The sequence below is a fragment of the Anoplopoma fimbria genome, chromosome 4 (genome assembly GCF_027596085.1).
Source record: "Anoplopoma fimbria isolate UVic2021 breed Golden Eagle Sablefish chromosome 4, Afim_UVic_2022, whole genome shotgun sequence".
In the NCBI taxonomy this organism is placed as follows: Eukaryota; Metazoa; Chordata; class Actinopteri; order Perciformes; family Anoplopomatidae; genus Anoplopoma; species Anoplopoma fimbria.
Genome location: NC_072452.1, coordinates 18000325 through 18022459, shown reverse-complemented (window position 1 = coordinate 18022459; position 22135 = coordinate 18000325). Strand labels below are relative to the sequence as shown.

Genomic DNA, 22135 nt, shown 5'->3' with positions numbered 1-22135 from the left:
TTGTAGAGCAGCTCCAGTTATCATCTAATTGTCTTGGTTTTCCTTTTAGCCTGTGCTGTTGAAGCATGATATCACTTTATGTCTTGTGGCAGTATTTAGGCAGTGTTTTGTTGGAGAGGCCTGTAGATCATGCTTTGCCACTCATAATGCTTTTGTGTAATTCCTTGCTTTTACCCTATATGTTTGGTAAACTTATGTCCAAAAGCATCCCAGATATGCATCATTCTGAATGCTTCTTGCTGTGCGGGCCTTCTTTGAGGCAACTGTAGCTAAAAACGAATTGCCTGCAACTCTGGACAGATTGGTTCTTTGTCCTGTTTTGCAAAAATGTCTCTCACACTCTATTATGCTTAATCTGCATTGGTTGCATGTCTAAGTACCTGACATTGTGCTTGTGTATGCATGAATGAAAGTGTGTTTCAAGAGTACGTAGAGTGGGATCCTGAACAATTATTTAACCAATTCATTTTTTCTCCAACAAGTAATGCTCACCTCAGAAAAAGAAACGTAACCTCTGAAAAAACATGTTAATATTTAATTAACAGGAAGCTTTAAAGTAATTTTAAGTGAACCAAAAAGAGGACCTGGGCAAACTGACACCTAGCTATGAAAACGGTCTTTAAAGTGAAACATTGCATATTTTCAATCAGCTCTGTGTCATCGCAGTGTATGTCAATTGGCTTCCCAGCCGTCTCACACACTGCCCATGCTGCAATGACACAAAACTAGGGCTGTCAAAATTGGCCAAAAATTATTATTGAATGTTAATTTTTAACTAAACACATAGATTCAAATTATTGATTATCTATTTGTGCATATTAAGTCAATGACACAGTGGCTTAACTGGCTGCGAGCGAGGCAGCACTGGACAGTGATCGTTTTGAGCAGAACTTTTTTGTGGACTCCCGCCCGCTGGATTTATTGTCATTTCTAGTAAATATCACAATATCAAACCTGTGTTTTCTGCTTAAAATCTACAATTGTCGGAAGATTGCATATTCAACTCACCCATCTTTTAAGTGGTTACGTTTCCAGTCTGAGCTGTAGCACACAGACAATAGTGACTTATGTGGTTTATACATGAGAATATATCGCCATTGCTGTAAGGACACCTTGTCTCTTTCTCACTGTGCCAGAGTTCTCCGCCATCATTATGGTTTTTCACAATAATTTTCATATTCAAATGTTTTTATGTTTTTATATTATATATATATATATATATGGTGTTGGTGTGGAGATACTCTTGAACCCCCAGACTACCACTGCTATGTTCAATATTTCAATGACATGAGGGAAATCAGAAATGCTCTGACTGACTGCAACTGTCTGGCAAGCAGCAGTTTGGAGTGTGAGGCTTTCCTGTAGTCCTTATGGGACCTAGGGTACCACCTAGTCGTGGTAAGGATGTAGCTGAGCATGAATGTAAAGCTTGCGATATACCAATATAAGGTCTAACCCTCTCCTATGGTTATGAACTCTGAGTAGTGATTGAAAACAGTAGTTCATGGGTAGGAATGGCAGGTTTCCATAGAAGTGCAGCTCTTTTGTGCTGAGGAAGTCAGTTGAGGTCCTCTGGGCATCTGATCAGGATGCTTCCTGATCATCTTCCTGATCTGTTTATGTATTCTTGACATGTCCAGTTGGGAATAGACCCAGGCCAGGAACTTGCTGGTTTGATATACCCTGCCTGGTTGTAGCTGGGTGGATGCTACCTGGACCCTAATATGAACCGGTAAAATTGTTTGTCCATTCCGCGTGAACTATATTAGGTCATGGAATAATTGTAAAACTAAATACTATCTGTCTTTGTTTTTGAATATACGTAATATTTAATTGAATATTTTGTACTTTCCTTTTCTTGCGAGACAACCAAGATAACTGTGGTCATTATGATGGCTCTCTTTCCTGCATGCCATTACGCATTATACTCTTCTCAGTGCCCTTTTTTCCAAGTAGACATAAATATTTTACCGACGGCTCCCTGATATGGACTTAAAAATGTGGTTTGATAAACACCTGCATGGATTCTCTACTCTGAGGTGATGAGAGGGGGAAAACCTTTTTTGAAATGCCGGCTCCATGGAATTTTTTCTAAATGGAATCTGGAAGTGACTTGAATTGTTATAGAGTAGGGGGTATTTGTGCATACAGATTTCTGTTTGTTCTCCTTTCATGAAATGAGACAAATCCACTCTATTTTCTATAGCAACTGCATTTGGAAACAAAGGAAAAGGACTAACAGAAGTTTTAACACCCAATTTGAGGCAATTTTGAAAGGACTCTCTATAAAGAAAAACAATTAAGTTCCCCAGTGAATGATTTTGTGACAAAAGTCACTGAAAGCTTTCTTTGGGTTGTTACTTCTCTCTGCATTGTGGCAACTGTCAAAGCTTAAGTCAGCATTTAAAGGATGATGGTATAATGTTAGGGTCAGGACAACAACATTAGTGTTTCTATACTTTTGCTGTGAATATATTTGCTTTCTCTCTCGGACCGACGGCATTTCAGTTTCTGAATTTACTGGTGGAGGAGGTTCTCTGAGCAGTTGTATCAAACAGTGTGCCAAATCTATTCACTCCTGCTTGTCATGTCTGCTGTAATCTCATGCTTTAAAGCTTGATTAACCTCCTGTCATCTTCAAACGAGCAGCTCGTACAAGAGAGTCTCTCAGAGTCGCAGAAGAATCTTCGCTTACGTCAAAAGAGTTAATTTAAACCCGGCATGTAGTTTTTTGTCGTCCTTCAGGCTAAACTATACTCCAGCAGAGTACCTCAAGTGTCAGGCTGAACACAATTTTAGGCGCTGCCAGTCACAATTACACCCAATTCCAGAAGCATTTCCTATTTCCTTGTCTCCACTTTGTGTAAAATGGAAAACCTAACCCGGGAGGCCATACATCATGTGTTGTGCAATTACACCAGCCAGTCCTAATTCAACACACAGAAGCTGGATTGATTGATGGAGACCAGAGAAGCCGCATTTCTGTTGTTGGTTCAGTCTCATTTCAGGAAGATAAAATATCAAGTAGTTTGTGTCGTTGATCCGGTTGATTTAACCCAATATATTAATATTTTGCAGACAGCGTTCTTTAGGTTGAAGTTGATAACGATAAAAAAAAAACAATGTGAGTTAGCCTACTCCGATTCTGTCTCCTATTCCCTTTCTGATGAGACTGGTACCTGGATAACTTGCAGGAGATTGGTGGGTAGAGAGCAGGAACGTCTCATACATCCTGGCTTATCGATTTTCGGTCAGGGATGAAAGCCACAGACTCAGTAGGTCTTTCATACAGGGGGGCATCCCAAAAGACACATCAATCAGATTTCAAAGAAAACGAAGCCAATCTTGTTTTTTTACTGCCTTTTCAACGTCATTACAATCCCAAACCAGGGCCTCTCTCCTTTATATCTCTGCCCCACTCTCCTGCATCACCTTCACAGGTCAGCCCATCAAAAGTTCTCTCCTGTGTTCTATATAGTAAGCCTCTTAAGGACTTATTTGACATTGAACAGGGAGGGATCATCTCATGCCCATTAAAAAATAGAGATGCAGTGATATAATGCTTGTCAGGGTTACGGAATTTCAGCCCAACTGTCTAATCCCCCGAAGCCTGGCAGTTAATTCAGCTGGTCAGGCCAGAGAGTAGGCACCCTGTAAGTTTAATGAAGATTAAATTACCTATTTTCTCTCATGAAATTTTAAAAGAAGAAAGGAGATGAATTTGCAAAGAGGCAAATGAAAAGACCAAAGGGAAGTGTCTGTAAGAAGGAGATGATGGCAAAGATTAAGAACGTCACCTTGTTCTTTTATATCACCCAACCTCATTTGTGACATAAATTATCTTTTAATACTTATACTACTATGTTTGTTATCCACATCACCTAGAGATAGACAGCCAGAATATGTTCAGCCTGGCAGCTATTTTCTCATCTTTCCCCTGATCTGGGGGAAAATCACTGGTTTGTTTCTTCAATAACATCACAGGAAGTGATAGTGATCGTAATTCCCTTAGCAATTAATTTGCTCGCACATATGTTGTATCCATCGCTTTATCTCTCTCTTGTTGTCTCTCAACCTACAGCAGTTATTCTCCTGTACTGTTTACACACACACATGTGCAAGCTTGTGTCACTTATCAGATAGGGACTGTTGCTGTAGGGTGTCTCTGAGTTGAGGGCTAAAGTCCTTTGCCTCCCAAAGCTCCTAGCTTCCACTTCAGGGTGTTGATAGATGTTATTCATCGGGGCAACCCTAGAGGCGATCCTGCAGGAAGTGGAGCTAACATGATTTGGGGCGAAGAGACCCAGAGGGTGTTGGGGCCTCTTGCTAGCTTGGATCGCTTAGTAGATGTAAGATATCAATAGAGTAGATGAGAGCAGAGCTCTGTGGAGACGTGCTGCTTGAAATCTATCACCTGCTACTCATAGATAAGGATATATATCAACAGCCAAAGGGAAAGGCAGATGGGAAGGAACTGAGGCATGGACAGCCACTCCATTTAACATTTGGCGTCCTAGGGCATAGACAAAGCAATTGTCCCTCCCATTGACCCATCAGGCCTTTCTCTGGACCTGATCATTTTTCATCCACAGCCGAAAACCCATCATGGAAATATAGATGAAGATTTTATGTACCATTTGAGTACCCTTGGCGCATAACTGATCCGTTGCATGACTCTGCCAAGAGAGGACCTAAAGTAGCTGAAGTGTGACATGTAGCCATTTTGAGAGGATAAATCAAATCTTAATAAAAGGCGGTCTCACTGAGTTGAAACCTGGGGTCCCTCGCCCCTGCCCTTGCTGTTAAGAACACCCTAAACCCTTTGCTGTTTAATTTATACTGAAGGAATCTACTTGAGTACAGGGTATCAACAGGGGGCTCTCTGCATGCCCTTTTGATGCCATTATGCCCTTTTACAGCTCCATGTCTGAGAAGACGTAGCATGTGGAGCATAGCTCCCTATTGTAACACTTACTTTTTCTTTCCTTTTTTTCTTATTTTGAAATAAAGTCAATGACCTAGTGCTATAATGGACTCCGAGCTCTCAACACCTATGTCCAATATTGTCCAACTTTATTGGCACAGGGCATCATTGATGTAAAGAGTACTCAGCCCTCCCGCCTAGTGGACCATCAACGAACAACTGCAGAGCAAAAATGTCTAGTAGCTTATCATATTCAATAATATCCCAGAGCGTTTTCAGTGGGCTGTGTTTTTTTCTTGCTCACTCTCCAAACAATATTGGCTTTCAAGCATGTGGGCAGTTATGAAAGGTCATCCTAAGTGTAAATTGTCAATGCTGGATCAATTTTAGAGGGCAAATATGCTTTGGAGGCCCCATAATGGAAGGTTTCATCTTATTTTTACCCAGGGCACACTCACACAATAAGATTGATATCGTTCATTGTTTGATGAATTCCTAATAGACCCATAAACTTGCAGAGCTTTAAGCCAAAGGAATGCCTGTAAAAGTCGGACCATCCCACAAGCTGAAAAATTGCCCTCATATAATTCCAAAGGAATCTCGCCCAAGCCATCATGCTTAGTGTTGAAGGATGGGCGACTTGTGTCGCTTGAATTAAACCTTATTTATCGCTCATTAGGCATACAGCGGGGCCAACTGATGATCAGCTAGAGAACAAATAATGTGCAGTGAAATAGTATGCCATCCTGTATGGTTATGTGTTCCACTGACAATAAGAGGCAGTGCCAGAATCAAATGCTTCTTCCTCTGCTGCCATACTCATCTGCTTTTTTAACCTCCTTAATATGATGTGGCTATTATTGAAGTATACGATAGAATGTCGAGGCTGATGTTTGCATTTGAAGTGTCAGTCACAGCAATCTGTCAGCCTCAATGAGGTGGAATTAATATTTTACGTTTTCCATTAGGTGGGCCTGATGTCTGTTATAGGGATGTATAGGAAAGTAACGGCAGTCCGGGGCGATGAGTGATAATAGTAATTCCCAATTGATACAGATAAAGAGAGAATGTGAAAAAAGATGTTAAATGTTCCATTAAATAGAAAATACTAGTAAAGGTGATGTTGGGAACAAGGAGATTAAATAAATTACACTAGCAGCTTGAAGAATCTGGATCTTGCAACATCGCTTCCCTGTATTTTTTTCAAACTTAAATCAAAAGTGTTACATCATTTAATGATGTATGTTTGTCAGTTGTGTTAATTAAGTCATACCCTCCTTACACACTTTCCTGTGATAGGAAACATAGATCAGGATAGGCATAGGGAAAACTCCCTGTAGCTCACAATGAAAACACAAGACAAGGAAATTAATGCATTTTGAAGTACATAATTGTGAAAGCAGAAAATTGCAGACAAATACATGATTGATTAAAATACGAAACAAAGTTACTTTTGAAGTGCTGTAATCTATAACTTCTTTCAGTCTTCAAGTTTTTGTTGCCTTAAAATCTGACTTGTTTTTACCTCGTTTGAAAATCATAAGCAACCAAATGAAGGTAAAAGCTTAATAATTTCTGAAAGTTGTAGAAAACTTTCATTTAATTAGTGTGCACATCCTTTAATTGACACTAAGGAAATGAGTCATATATTGGGAACAGGCACTGACCTGAAAGCATGACTTTACGGCCAAACATAAATTTGTTCTTGTCCTTCTTGAGTGATGGTCAGTACTGCATCTGTGAAACATAAGTGAATCCTGATTCGCAGGAGAGCAATGTCTTCATCATAACAAATGCTCAAGGATATATTTAGCCAGCTCATCAAACCTGTAACAGAGGAATAGGGTAGTCAAATTATATCTGAGACAAAAAGAGAGTGAGACACAAGAAAAAGTAGTTAAGAAAGTAAAAGGAATTTGCTGGTTGAGACACGGCCAGTTGACATCATCAAGGATTAAAGGAACAGAGGTTGTGATCGCAGGTACATTAAGGTGGAGGAGGTGCGTATGTGACAGAGAGAAGGTAAAAGAGAGAGGCATCAATTTCAATGATATGGACTGAGTTGGTGAAATGTGCAGTGGTCGACAGATGTTGCAATCCTGCTTAATTATGTTAAGCACAACCAAATTTGGTTTGGCATCATTCATATAACTATGTATAGTTATGTATGCTGGAAAGCGGAGTGGTAAATATATATATATATATATATATATATATATATATATATTTAATATATATCAGACACAGATGTAACATTGACATTAATGCACATGTTATTGCATTAGCAGCAGCTGTTAGCTGTTGACCTTGGGGCATACATGCTAGTTGTAGTAGTAGATAGCTATAAAGAGTGGCAGGAGAGATGGGGAGGGTTAAATGAAGGTAAAAGGCGGAATAACAGAGAATTCCCCCCTCTACACACACACCCACACACACGCTTACTGGGTGTGCAATCAGCAAGAATGCTCCCTACACTCAGGCACTCCCCCTCCAGTCAAGCATGATTGTGCTTGACGTGGTTCCATCACTAATGCTGACGGATGCCCATTAGCTAGGCTCTTCACATTTATTTATTTATCTGTTTATTTGCGTCAATTTTATTTATTGATGGGCCTCGAGGATACGATGGCAAATCTCCATTTGCTCATACAGGGAAGTAAGAAACGGAAGGCTATAAGAATGTGCAACTTTTACGCATGAGTGAACAAAAGACGACAAGAGTACAGAGTTCACCTTTTTTATTTAGATTCCAGCAGTTGAAATAGCTATTCCTTTCTGGTAATGGAAAAGTGATATGGCCCATTTAGTTACTTAGCACTAATCCCAATGGGTTAGCCGCCTCTCTATTTTTTCTTCCCTTTTATCTCTCTGTCTTTCTTCATTCGTTCTTTTGACTTCTATTTGGTTAGTGTCTGATGGAAGGATTTGAGTGGGGTCAAATTACTCCCTTGCCTGTATGAGTTTTCCTTAGCTTCAGCAGCACTCTCAGCCACATTAAGTGCATGCAGCATGTTGCTGTTGTAGTTGACCACCAAATACCCACAAGGGTTTTATATGCATGCTCTATTTAATGCCCAGTGTTCACATAATCTTCTATTTTTGTCTAAATCAATATTTTAAGTTTTTGGGCTATGGTCTTTTATTTTGTTCTGGCTTTACATAATTTTCGTTGAAACTTTTAATGAGATGTCCCTTTGCTCGTGATTATTACATAGGGTGATGCAATTAGACCGTAATGAGTGTAAGTGTAATTGTTGTTTATTCTCACAATGACATATTTGCTGTTGTAAGCTACTGAGGGAACAGGGATGCTTAATTACCCACAAGTGTGCAATTTGAAATCATTAGCTTTGGAAGCCAATATCTCTGTCCTGAGGTCTGCCAGAGGACCTTTGGTCCAGTCTTGTAGTGGTACCAAGAATGCAAGGTTTGAAACTGCTGAAGGATTATTGTTTTAACATCCTTCCCGTCCAAATTATCCTGATCATTAAATGTATAAGAATCAGTTTCCTTTATCTACAATTTTGATTAACTTCTTCCAAGGGTGAGATCAGCTGCGGCATAATATAAATGGAGATTTAGCAGCTGATTTTAAAGTGATAATGTCTTATAAAGGTGGGTAAAGGGGGACTTAACAGAGCTGAGGATCTTCTCTAATAAGGGGATCAGTTGTCTGATTTGAGACTCACTTTTGGTAGGATTAATGGGAGAGGATAAAAGAGACAGAGAAACCAAAATACATAGTTTTTACACCTTTGTATCTGAGAGCAATTGTATCCCTCCATCGGGAGTTGAAGAGGAAAGAAAGCAGTTACAACTCTTTATACATTTTTACCACACGCCCAAAATGATATGGGGAGCTACTGAGCTCCCTTTTCAGCAGGAGCTGATTAGCATCTGTGCTCTTATGGAGATATGGATCCTACCCAACTGCAACTGTGAGTTTATTTGAATTCATCCAAAACAGTTACTGTGCTGAGAAGGAGGAGGGAAATAAACAAGAAGGGAACACAACAGCTTGGTATTCATGAATTCCATAAATTACAATGTCGCTCCCCTTAGAGATGACTAATATGTCAAGTTTAAAAATAGACACTTTGCCACAGTTCATACCCTCTGCCTCCAGTGGATGAGGATTAACAGATAGAAGGTAAAAGGTAGAGATTTGTGATTTGGTGTGTATGTCTGTGTTGCTGTGTGTGGTGTCTGACTTGACTGCTTGTATACATGCACATATATATTTGTGTGTGATTCATGTGTGTGTTTCTCTGTCTATGTAAAGTTCATAACCTGAAGTTATGGTCGGCAGGAAGAGGGCTTGAGAAGTAGCTGAACACTATGGGCATGGGTCATGCATTAGTGGAAATCCAGTGGAGGTTGCTGAGTTTTAACATCTCCACCCTCAAGGCAACGTCGGCCAAGTAAAGGATGAGGCTGCACACTGCATTACAACTCAACTATTATTATTTTCTTCCTTCCACTCTAGATGAGTTTTTTCAAGTGGCTTAGGTCACTGTTGCCGCGGGGCGGATTATGGCAGATGGGAGCTGTGATGTTCCTTAAGATTTCCGACAAGTGAGGGAAGGGACTGTGTGTCTGGGTGTGTGTCCATACGTTTGATCTTTTTTTTTTGGGTGTGCATGTTGTTTTTGTGTGATTGTGTGTGCTGCTTATTTGTGGGAATGTTTACTGAAGCTTAGCGTTCCTTGGCATGCCAGCGGTTGACCTGATTTCTGTGTCACAGTGTGACTCACACAGGTTAGCTTTTTAAGGAGACAGTGGGGTCAGCGTGGAAACTACTGCCTCAGATATGTCGCCTTAATCTTATTCCGTACGGACTCCAGCTGTTGCATAGCTGAATATGCATAAATATTATGTATTGGCTAAATATAGCATTCCATCATTGTAAATATTCCGCCACCATACATTATGATTAGTGAGAGAGCATGTAAAATCATTTATGGTCTGCATTATTAAAGTCGCCTACATGGTAAGGCTCTTTCTTCACTTGTGACACCACCATTAATGTGTTTATGGTGGTGAAAACAGTCTGTCTGAAAAAATAGATTTTTCTTTTGCCAATTGTAAAAGTTTTATGACAGTCAATATGGCTGAAGAAGCAGCCCTTTCATTATTTTACTGGAGCTGCTGCTTGCTGAATAGATGGTTCCTGCTTATAAACCTTGAATAATTGAACAGGGGAATCAGTCAATGAGAGGGGGAGAGGCACAAGGTCTTGATGGCTTGATGGCCGGGATGACAGCTTGTGAAAGAAAAAGACAGCAGACTGATTAGCCAATGTGTCATATTGCTTCATCGCTGTCTGTAAACTATGCTCTCTCATCTCTTTTTGCCCTCTCACTCATCCCATGTCTTAGTGTATTACTCTCCTCACTAACTCATCCACTCCAACCTCTACCTCTTTACTCTTGTATTACTTCAATGTCTTCCTTATCAACCTCACTTTGCCACCCCCCCCCCCCCCCCAACCTAATGCCCTGTTTTCTTTAGATGTGTAATTTAGCCTCACATCCTGTCTCCATCCATCCCAATGAACCTGTGTCACTCTAGGCAGAATTATTACTCTTGGATGGAACGTCGGCTCAGTGGCGCCGTACTCTGCTCTCTCCGCATTATCCATTTATGGAGTATCCCCTTTTGTGGTGAGCCATCTTCCTATAGCCCTGTAATGATAAGAGCCTTGGTGACCCTGTGCATTTGCACTGTAATATAAGACATTCTCATTAGTCCATGGATTGTGCTCTCTCTCATGTCCATTACATTAATTGCCACACATCACTGCCTGCTATGCCCCTCAGTATTCTGTTACACTACTGGCATTCTCTGTCCTGCATCACCCAACTGTGGCCCACAATCTCTTTGCCAGGTCGGTAAGAAAGGTAATTGAAAAATGTTGTATAGAGAGAATTGGATAAGATGTTTTTAGTCAAAAAATCTCAAGGAGATAATCTGGCCAGTTTGTTTGTGTTTTGTTACATGAGTGGATGCCAATGAAAGAAAAAAATGTTTTCAGATCAAATAAATTGGAGCCAAGTGCCCTTCCACCCCCGCACCATCTCTCTGTTGTCAGTCATCTCTTCTCATAATAGGGAAGCAGGCCGCTACCATAATTGCTTTGATGGTCCAGCCTGAAAAAAAATCACTTCTGGGCATAAAGAGAGGCCTTGGAGATGGCAGCCAGAGAGAAAAGGTGCGAATGAATTGAAGCACTTTGCGTTCCTCTGGGGCATGTGGCCCAGATTTTCTTCAAAAATAAAAAAATTCTAAGGGAAGAGGAAGGAGTGTGGGGGTGGGGTGTGCCTCTTTCCTCTAAGAGTAAATGGCAGTAAAAGCAATAATACACATCCAGCCTCCATTATGCCAAAATGGAGAGCTTTTTCAGGGAAAACACAATGGCACTGACATAGTTAACTGGCAGGTGGAGAAAGGAGGATTTCATTGGAAATAATCTGATTTTGAACGGGGCTCCCATCTATGGGAGAACCTCTGGCCATGCCTTTTGTGAAGGAACAAAAGTTTGGCCCTTTGGAAGCAAAGCTTTGAATGTTTCCGTAGAGCTGAGTGAATGGGCCATGTGGATGTCCCAAGGTCCCGAGTGCTGAGGATTGCGACAGGCAGACTTCAGACGGGGCCTTGTTCAGCACCCCTCACCTTCCTTTGGACCTGAACCCACTGCCCTCCCTTCCTTTATGTTCTTCAGTCTTGAACCAAACAGAAAGGTTTTTTCTTATTGGCATTGTACTCATACTGAGGCTGGTAATCAGCTATTTTCAAATACCCACCGAATGAAGTAGCATGAAGTTAAGATACTATGCAGCTGAAGTAATCTCTCAGTAAAAAGAAACTGCAGTCTTATATATCTGAGCTTATGGTTTGTTCTGTAGAACAGCAGAGGTGATGGAGAGTTATAGATGTGGCCGATATGGCTGAAAAGACAGATTTGAGTAAGCCTTGTGTAACAGGACTGTTCATATCTCAAAAGCTGTGTAACTTTCTTTTAAAATTGTATACAAACAGAAGTCTGGTAGATGTAATACGACATTTTCAGTTTCCTCTGACTAACTGATGTGCCCATGATTCAGATATTTTCATTTTTTTCTGTTTTGAAGCAGAGGGGGGATAGATAGATGGTGCCTTTAGCTGGTGGGTGACTGAGGAGAAACTGCTGTTTTCAGTAAAAGTTCAATTATGACGACAAGCTGCACAGGGTGAGTTTTCATGACTATGACACAAAAGCAGTGGGGCCATTTGACTAATCCTCCTACAACTCCACAAAACCTCCAGGGGTCACAAGCCCCTAAAACAAGACTCCATGGGTGTCTGGAACATCATTCTTTCCCAATGGCCTGGTCTTTTTTCCCATGCAGGCAAAGGCACGCCCCTTGTTAGTTCCGCTCAGATCCTTTTGCATCTTTTTAACTATAACGACCAACCCAGCATGCATCCCCCAATTCCTAGCTATTGAACCAAATCTTTGACCCCCTTTTTGGAGGGCCTTGCTTTTGTTTGTGGTTGACAGCCCATTCAATCCATCAGAGCTCCAGGTGCGAATCTCTTGCAAAGGAATTAGTCGTCCACATAAATGAAGACGGTTGATTGCATCAAACAGATAACACTTATAACTTTGGATCTTTGAAAAGGAGAAATATTAAAGCTGTCAAATATGTGTGTGTCATTTGACAACAAGTACAAAAAAACCATAAAACAAAGATAAGGAAACTGGTATATTTTCCGCAAAAAGAAAGTTGACTTCAATCCCTTATTCTCTCCTTTATTATTTTATAGCTGTCTTCACAATCACTTTCCACATCAGCCTATAAGGATGAGCAGTGGTTATAATTGCATTTAATATAATCATTTTGCTGCTTTATTGTTGACAAGAGTACAGTTTTCCTTGTCAAGTTAAGTTAAGCACACTCATCTTATGCACTCATTTGAAGAGTGTTCTTTAACAAAAACGAGGTTGCACATCCACACGCAACAGAGACCAACCATTATCAGTGCCGACTAGCTAATTACGGAGTCTCTCTGACTTGTTACTTGCCAAGAAGTGTGCAGTGTGTCGCCATGTATCCGACCATGTGTTTCATGGAAATGTCTAAGGCATTTCTTCTGCCCTCCCTCCATCCATAATTAACCTCCCTCCATTCATAATTCAGATGTGTTCTTCACACATCTTCTGGTGATATGACATTATTTTGCAGTGGCTAAACAGACATTGTGACGCCTCTGGTGCATGTGCATGTGTGTGTCTGCCTGACACACTTTAGACTGTCAAGGCTCCACCCCAGCCACAAGTGCACGGTGGAAGACAAAGCCGCCACCACTTCCTTTCTTTATGTTACAGCTGCAGGATGAATATATCGGCTTATTATTTAACATTTATATTTTTAGTTTCATTGTTTTCACATCGTCTGTGCCAGCAAAGACACCTGTGCTTCCTGCTACAGCTTAGAGAGGACTCATAGCTTTTCATAGCATATTATGAGTAACACGTTTGCCTTTTCATGGGGCAGGAGAGTTACATTACATTACATTACAGTCATTTAGCAGACGCTTTTATCCAAAGCGACTTACAATAAGTGTATTCAACATAGGTATTCAAGAGAACTACTAGTCACCAGAAGTCATAAGTGCATCTCCTTTCTTAAACAAGCATCTTAAAGCATAAACCAGAGCAAAAGTATAGTGCAGAGGCAAATTACTACGAAAACAATAATTGCAACAGACTAATACGAATATAATAAGTGCTACAAACTAATACGAATAGGATAAGTGCAGTAAACGAGTACGAATACAATAAGTGCAGCGAACTGATACGAATACAGTAAGTGCAACAACTAATACGAATGCAATAAGTGCTACGAGGAAGGCTCAGGGTAGTGCTTTTTGAAGAGGTGAGTTTTCAGCCTGCGCCGAAAGATGGGCAGCGACTCTGCTGTCCTGACGTCAGTGGGGAGTTCATTCCACCACTGAGGGGCCAGGACGGAAAAAAGCTGTGACCGGGTGGATCGGCCGCAGGGACCTCTGAGCGACGAGTTGGAAGTAGAACCACGTAGTGGAAGGGGAAAAGTAAGAAGGGGGTTGCATGATTGCATCAGGTGACGCAGAGAGGTCGTGGGAGAAAAGAGCAGAGACTTAGAGAGAGAGGGATGGGGAAGGAGAGTAGGCATCCCATTGCCAAAGCAGCACTCAATATTGTGTCCAGTCCTGAAGGATGTGACATATTTCTCCAGTCTTTGTTGGCTGTTTTAATCAGCTTACATATGTCCTGGATGAAAATTGAATTTGTCTGGAAGAGAGGAAGATACTATTGGCTCTACCACAGCTTCTTGTTGGTGTCTGTGTGTGTCTGTGTCTGCACAATTGCTTGTGAGTGTCTGTTTCTGTTTGTGTGTATCTCTGTCTGTGCACGTGCGTAAGTATTGTCCGCACCAGAGCCAACCAATTCATAACAGCAATGGATTGTGTTTCTCTCATACATCATTGTCAATGCAGCTCACCTCTGCAGCGCCAGCTTATTTAATGGCCACGACCTAAACTCAGAGTGTGCAAAAGACCCCCACTCCCCTTTTCTACCCATTTGCCCTCTGGCATTTGGAAGTGTTTGTGTTGGTTACATGGGTGAACCCGACAGTGCGTGTGTGTGAGTTTTTGTTCATTTATTGTTGTGTAAGTCCAGGATTTATAGAAAATTATTTTCAGTATTGTTGAAGGTTACACACACAAGTATATGTCAGTTTACACATTGAAGCAACACACCTGTGATACAACAAATTACACATATCGACTGTATATGAAGGCACACCCTATTAAATCTGTCCATCTTCTGGGGGTTTTGAACAGTCTGTGTGGCACAGCTAGACTTCCCTCTGTGGAGTTCATCCCTCAACAGATCGCCACTTTATGGATAGCATCTTTTTTTTATTATTTTGAGCTAGTGCAATCTTTTTCCGCAGTCATGATTGATCACAAATATCACACTGACTTGCAGCAGAGATTTTAAATAGGGAAGACTCGCGGCTTTGAACTGCAGATTGTACTGGAGTGAGTCAAGCAATTTCAGAAAAGGAAGGCTAAGATTATTCACTCTTTTCTATGACGCACTCTTGCCCTGTCTTTTGTTAATGGAAGTAGGGCATGTCAAGAAAAAAAAAGGCAGCCCAAGATACAGTACGGATACAGATACCCTGTACTTGGAAGTAAAGAAATATAGAAATTGCTTTTATCAAATTCAAATTTTACATTTTATAATTTTGTATGTATTGTATGTATCTATCATTGTGTGTGTGATACACGCAAGTATTCTGATACTATCTACGCAATGTTGCCATTACTGTAGGTTTCATCCTGCAGCCAAATTAACACAACCTCCAGAGAAGGTCACAATTTCTCCCAAATAACTAAATACAGTACCTGCTCTTTTTAGGTCACTTCATTTGCTTGGGGGTTGGCGCGTTTCGGGGGAAGGTTATAAGGCATTCTTGATTCAGATGCAAATGGGACAGTTATCAGCAGCCAGGACCTGATGAATAATGGGATGTACAAAACGCACGGCCCTGCATAAGGAAATGAAAGAGCGCCTCTTTTCTGCTCCACTGATTTCATTATAGACACTATTATTGGCTTAGAATGGCAACATCTATTATCTAGAGTCAGAATGTGACCATTTTTTTTTCTTTTTTGATGCGGACAGCCTTTTACTACTGTCAAACCTCATCAAATATTGCTGCCCCAGATAGGGCAACAGGCACTATGTTGAGAGAGGGAGCCTTCAGGCAGTGGTCAGATATAGGAACTGTTAATGTCTCTTTAGCCTTGAGATGGAGCTCTGCCCTGATGACTGTAACTACTGGCTCTTAATTTACTTCTTCAGTATCTGGTTGTTATGCAGCAGCTATATAAAGGATAATTTGGTTTGTCTCTTTGACCACTGAAAGCAGATCTTACTCCCGAAATATGTTGTTATTTTCAATTAATATATTGTTGTTATGCATTTTGTGTATAAGGGTGTGGCAACATACTATAACTGGTACTGAAATGTTTAGTAGGATTTTGTTTTGGAAGACAATAACTATAGAGTTAATGTATTTTTTTAAGCTGTCTATTTCGTGGAAAATATTTCATTCTTTTAGACAGCTCAAAAACAATGACAAGATAAAAAACGACATGACATTCATTGTTCAATTCATAAAGCCTTTTTCAAGTGCAGTGCTGTACCTGACAAACTGAATTGCTCCTGAATTGCCTGTAATATAGAGACAAAAAAGTGAAAAGTAGATCATTTGTAGTGGAGGATCCAAGAATAGAAGAGAGCCTGTGGCATAGGGCAGAGGGAACAAGAAGGCAGAGGGTTCGGCTGTGAATAAGACTCACTGACAATGTGATGACACTGTAACTAACCTCTTGGGATTTGTAATGTCTTTCTTTACCTTAGCTCATACTACCATCTGACTTTCCCTCAGCATTGTCATATATTTTTTTATAATGTCCTCATTTTAGAGTGCTTTTTAGTGAATAACCACAAATTAGATGTTTACTGAATATGTGAGTGTATTGCAGTGTTTGTTACAGATTAAGCTGGGTCACATTACAGAGGTTATTAATAAGGTCTGAGACAAAATTGATTGCAATTAAAAAACTGAAGTAGTTTCTTAGTGACCTTTAGGAATATTGTGTTAACAATAAATCAGAAGAAACTATTTGGAAAGCTTTCAAAATTCGTATTCTGCCACACTCCTTTTAAGATTCTCCCAATCTGCCTTTTCACATAATTTTTTGTTGGATCACCTTAGGCACAAGTGTATGCGGGCACCATGAAAAAAAATTATCTTAAATTGCGCTTTGGTCTAAGGATTTCTAAGAACCCTTGTTTTAGATAACAGACAAAAGGTAGATCCTGGACAGTCTTGCCTTTCCTATATCCCAAATGACTGCCATTCTACCCCAGAAGCATATGATTACAATACACCTCCAGTCTAATCCCTAAATTACCCACAACGATAGCAATCTGTCTTGCAAAAATTGAGTAAGCTGGCAAGGTGGCAGAGGAACAAAGTGGATAACAATATCTTTGCCAGCCACGGCATAGGACAGACACTTTTATCAGAGGGCCCCTGCATGTTGTGAAGTTAAGCAAATTGGTTCTGCTTTCAGTGAAGCACTGTGTAGTTTAGGTACCTTATAAAAGGGTTTACGGCTCCTCTTGCCAACCGGGTAAAACATTCTTTTCATCACAAAAATATCTGGCTTTGGTTAGATTATGTCTGTTTCTATTCCTGAGCTTGGTGTGTTGGGGCTCAATTCGCCAGGCCCTTCACCTCTCAGAGCTTAGCCTTAATCTGCATTTAACGGAGGCCCGGAAAAGACACAAGTGATTATCACAACGTTATGTGCTCAGAAGCCTTTATTTAATAATTTGTTTTAATGTAGTTGACTGTTTTCTATGTGTCATCTGGATGACAGAGTCAGAGGTTGGGCTGTTTTTTTTTTTCTTAAGAGGATAAACAAATAGTCAGGGGAGACAAGAGCTAATTTTAGCATCTGAGCAATTCCCCATTTCATTGTGTTGTGTTCATGTTTTTTATATTGAAGTTGTGGGTAAAATTGGTTTGGTTTCTAGGACAAGAGTTTCATGTAATTTGGATATAATTCAGTAAAAAAAAAAGCTGTTAACAGGATCATCATAGGGGAGCCACAAAGGGTTCAGTTAATTGATCAGTTTTTATAATTCCACACGAGGAAATCATGCAGCGCTACATGTTTTATAATGCAATTTCTTGTTACCCCCTGACAGTTATGCCTCTTTTTCATTTGTTCCAAAAATGTTGAGCCTTTAGTAGATTAATTATATTCCTTGTTGTAGCCTTGTTCTCCTCGCTTCCCCTTTCGTTTACTGTCACATAGAAGAAACCTTCAGGCACCTTCTCCCGACACACACACACAGGCACACACCATCCCCTCTCCTCTGGTCTTGTATGTAGTCCAAGTGATTGGATGAATAAGTTGTGCCATCCCATATGGTGGGCTGTCCTGCTGGATCTGATCACAGTAGTGAATGAAGGAGCCCATGAGTCACCACCGGTTTGTTCTGCCGCGCTTGTCACGCTCTGCTGTCGCATACTTCCCTCTCTCCCTCTGTCCATCCTGCCAGCCAACAGACGCCATGCCTTTTAAACTCTCTCGCCCCGTCTTTCACTGTCTCCCTTTCTCATGCACATCATAATGCAATCTGCAATCTTTTGCATGCCCCCCCCTTGCTCCTCCTCTTTTTTTCCTCCTCTTTCACACTCTTTCCTTCCCTTTCTTTTCTTTCTCTCCATCTCCCTAGATGAGGTAAAAATCTGTGCCCTGTTCTCTGACAGCCTAAACGTCAGGATGTTCCCAAAGCTATGCACTTCCTTCACAGTCAGCACCAACATCATTGTCATTTATAAACATTTAATGCCAGCTCTGTAGGGTAATGGCTAATTTCTCCAACCACACGGCTCTTCATTAAAAGTTGATTTTCTGTCAAAATGTATCCCAATCAAATTAGCTGCGGCAACTTGAACAACTTTGGTTTACCTCGGCATGTGTCGTAGTTGCTCACTCTGATGCATCCATGGTTATATTTTTAATCAGTAAAGATGTTCATGTATTTGCTTGAAAAGAGCTAGTTTGATTTAAGTACACATTATGTGGTTAAATAACCAATAAAGCACAGGAGATGTCTTGATATAAGAAAGTGATAGACAAGATTTAGATGTGGACTTTCCAAACACATAATGGAGTTTCCTCCATCAACTCTATTATTTCCCTAGAACAGGTCACCTCAGAGGTCTGCCACTTACCAAAGAACATAAAAGAGAAGGTTGTGTTTAATAAACCAAGGATACATTAAATGTTTGAAAAGAGATATTTATTAAAGAACATTCCTGTCTGACTTAAATACAGCTTGATAACATCATCAGCCTTAGTGCTGCCCACAAAGACACAGTTGAATAGCCCATTTGACAAGGGCAAAACCAGACTTCTAAAGTTTCATTTAGGCACCAGAACATGACTTGTACTTTAGAGCCTTTGTCTCATTGCTAATCACTGTATGTGTGTGTGTGTGTGTGTTTTCTCTTCATCTTTTACTATTGAACCATGCTGTCTTTTATTTGCTCAAGTGCAGCTTTACACACATAATTGTACATATGCACACAAACAAATTCTATTCTTAGGCAGAAATGATTGCTGGAAAATGGATGAGCAAAGGGAACACTTGGTGGGATTCATCAATTTGGGTATATTAGGGTAATCAATCCATATCCAATAGGTTCATCGCTCCACACATGCAGGCTCATATGAGCGTTGGGTGTAAAGATGCCGCTTATTCCGAGAGTTAAAACATCTTTTCACTCCTGTTTCCCAAAAACGTTTAAAAAAAAATTCATGTTTGGCAATTTCTTCTCTTCCTTGATGCCTTCCACCCTCCCTCCTCTTCTCCATAACCTTCTCTAGTTTTCTTTCTTTTATTTATGTTCCTTTCTTCTTCTGTATTATTTTTCTGAAAAAGGAAAATCAATACACTCCCTCTCTCAGCCATGAGAAACAGCTGAGAAAGTAAACACTGATAATACGTCTAGAGTGGTGTTTTCTGTTCGGATTCCAAGTTTTTTTCTTTCGTCTGAAAGTGTGTGTTAGCACATGCCCTCTGTCTAATTATCTACTTTTGTCATGTTGCCACAAAGAAACCACTGAGTGCAGGAGTGGCTGATATCAGGAGCATATTATCACCATAGAATGACTGCAATGGCGATAGTGTTAGCAGTGTCTAAATTACTGCTCTCGGAGGTACTGGCTGCTTTACTATCATTAGCATGGCCATTACATAGATTGGTGAAGGAAGGGTGCTGAGACCCTGGCAGGAGACCAGCTGAGTATTCCTCCAGGTAGCAGGGTCATTCAGGAAGTGTAGTCTGCTCCCACCACACAAACACCGTCCTCCCACTATGTCTCCATTGGGACCTGTCTGCAGCCTACAGAAAAGCTAGAGATTAGGTGTGTGTGTGTTTGTCGGGACCAAATATCCTCATGAAAAATTAGAACATAGTTTAACTTCTACCAAGTTAATTTGGGTTATTTCTGGAGAACGGGTTAGGTTAAGAGCTATGAGAATTTTAGGTTGCGGTACTGTAAACGCAGGATTTGACTCCAAAATTAAATGTTGGTCCTCACAGACATAGAACAAATATCTGTGTGTGTGTGTGTGTGTGTGTGTGTGTGTGTGTGTGTGTGTGTGTGTGTGTGTGTGTGTGTGTGTGTGTGTGTGTGTGTGTGTGTGTGTGGGAGGAAGAGAGGGAGGAGGAACGGAGTTAAGGAAGGTCGGAGTTATTAGTCCAAAACCTCGCCTGGGGCGCCAAATGCCAGGCCTGGAGGCAGTGAGCAATCATTCTAGCAAGACTGCTGCCACTTCTATCAAGTTATTCAACCTTTCATGAAAGAATAGTAAACCACTCTTCGTGTCATCCTCTGTTGCACAGCTATACACTCAGTGCTAATGAGACATCTGCCTGTTACGCTACTTAGTGTACGAAGGTAAAGAAGTGTTAAATGATGCCGTCCCCTGCAGCCGGACCGGCATTTTACTGAAGCTCAGCAGATTTATGACTGATGACTTTAAGTACATGTGTTTATGTGCTTAAGTGACAGAGAGAGAAAGGTAAAAAATAAGTTACGGCTCTGCATTTAGTCAATTACAGGTTGGATATGGGAGTGAACCAGCACAAATCCATGCAAAGGTTCACCTTGCCAATAACATGACATTTTCCACCAGCAATAATGTAGGCTTAATTCGGCTCTGAAGAGCATCTGGTGCAAATTGGACATTGTTGCTCCTTAGCATCATGGCATGAATGATGGGCCCTCTATTTATACCTCTCTCCAGTGTGGTAATGGTGTTGAGTCTGTTGACGTGATGGACCATTATTTACATGAGATAAATGTAGATGTGGATTTACGTTCAAAGTGTATGACAAGAACAGCCACGAAAGTAGAACGAGTGCTAGTTTGTACACACGTATGCGTATGTTCATGTACCCGACTTTTGTTTGTGTCCATTTCTATGTGTGTGCATCTGCATGTACCTGTGCATGTGTGTGCATGTGGTACCAGGGTGTGTGTCGTCGGGGGCCACTGAGGAGGAGCATGTTAACCAGAGGAGCAGCCGGTCCACCAGATGTTCCTGTTCCCACTAGGCTTGTCACAAGTGGACCTTTACTTCTCCCCCTGTAGTACACATAGACACACACACACACACACCCCTACACACACATACACAGGATTTCAGCAGACTATACATAGTACGTGCACAGCAACACAGAATGGTAAGCTACTTTATGCTGTTGCCATTGTAGATTTGCATTAAAATGAGGATCTTGTTCAAAGGGTGCTAAAGTGAAGAACATGTAAACCCACATGGCCTCAACGATAAGGCTTTTTTTTTTCCACCAACAGTGTTTTAAATAGTGTCCTTAGAACATCTAGAACGTTTCTCCGCAACACTCAAGTTTGTATTGTTAATTGGTTTGACTGAGTATTTTCAAAGTCAAAAGCATTATTTGTCATACTTAAGATATGTGATGAATGTGCCGTGTTTTCAATAAGAAACTGCCTCTGCACACAAAACAGCTGTTTTGACAATCAATGCCAATTCGAGAGAGCCATTTCCCATGCCACTGGTTTATTTGCTCCCCTGCGTTTGGTGTAGTGGGCTCATTCTCATCTTCATATACTATGGTTGGGTGCCTTTCACGGTGCCATGATCCTAGGTAGAGGATGTGGCCATTTGGAAATGTCATGAGAAAGGTCGAGACCATCATTGCGGCCCAGTTCAACAGGCTGATTTATGAGTTTCTAGCAAATGAAATATAGTAAGGGGCTAGTAGAACAAGCAGGCCCCTATAGGCACCCCAAAGGTCACCTAACTTAATTTCAATTAGGCCTAGGGGAGGTCAGGAAAATATGTCACTGTTAGAAAGAGTGCTGATGAAATGGATTTACTTGTAGTGACATTGTGTGTATTGGGATTAAGACAAAGCTAATCAATTTAAGAAAGTGGCTATGGTAGTACAGTCCTGATTGACCCGTTTAGGAAAGATATGCCAAGTTAAATAATAATTCCACTGAATTCCGCACAGTGGCACAAGGGCTTTATATTGTTTA

General features: G+C 40.7%; 1 protein-coding gene across 2 annotated transcripts in view; it reads left to right on the top strand.

Moving 5' to 3' along the window:
• The window catches only part of diaph2 (diaphanous-related formin 2), a 354189-nt gene that overhangs the window by 314284 nt on the left and 17770 nt on the right, over nucleotides 1-22135 (top strand). The window lies entirely within an intron of this gene.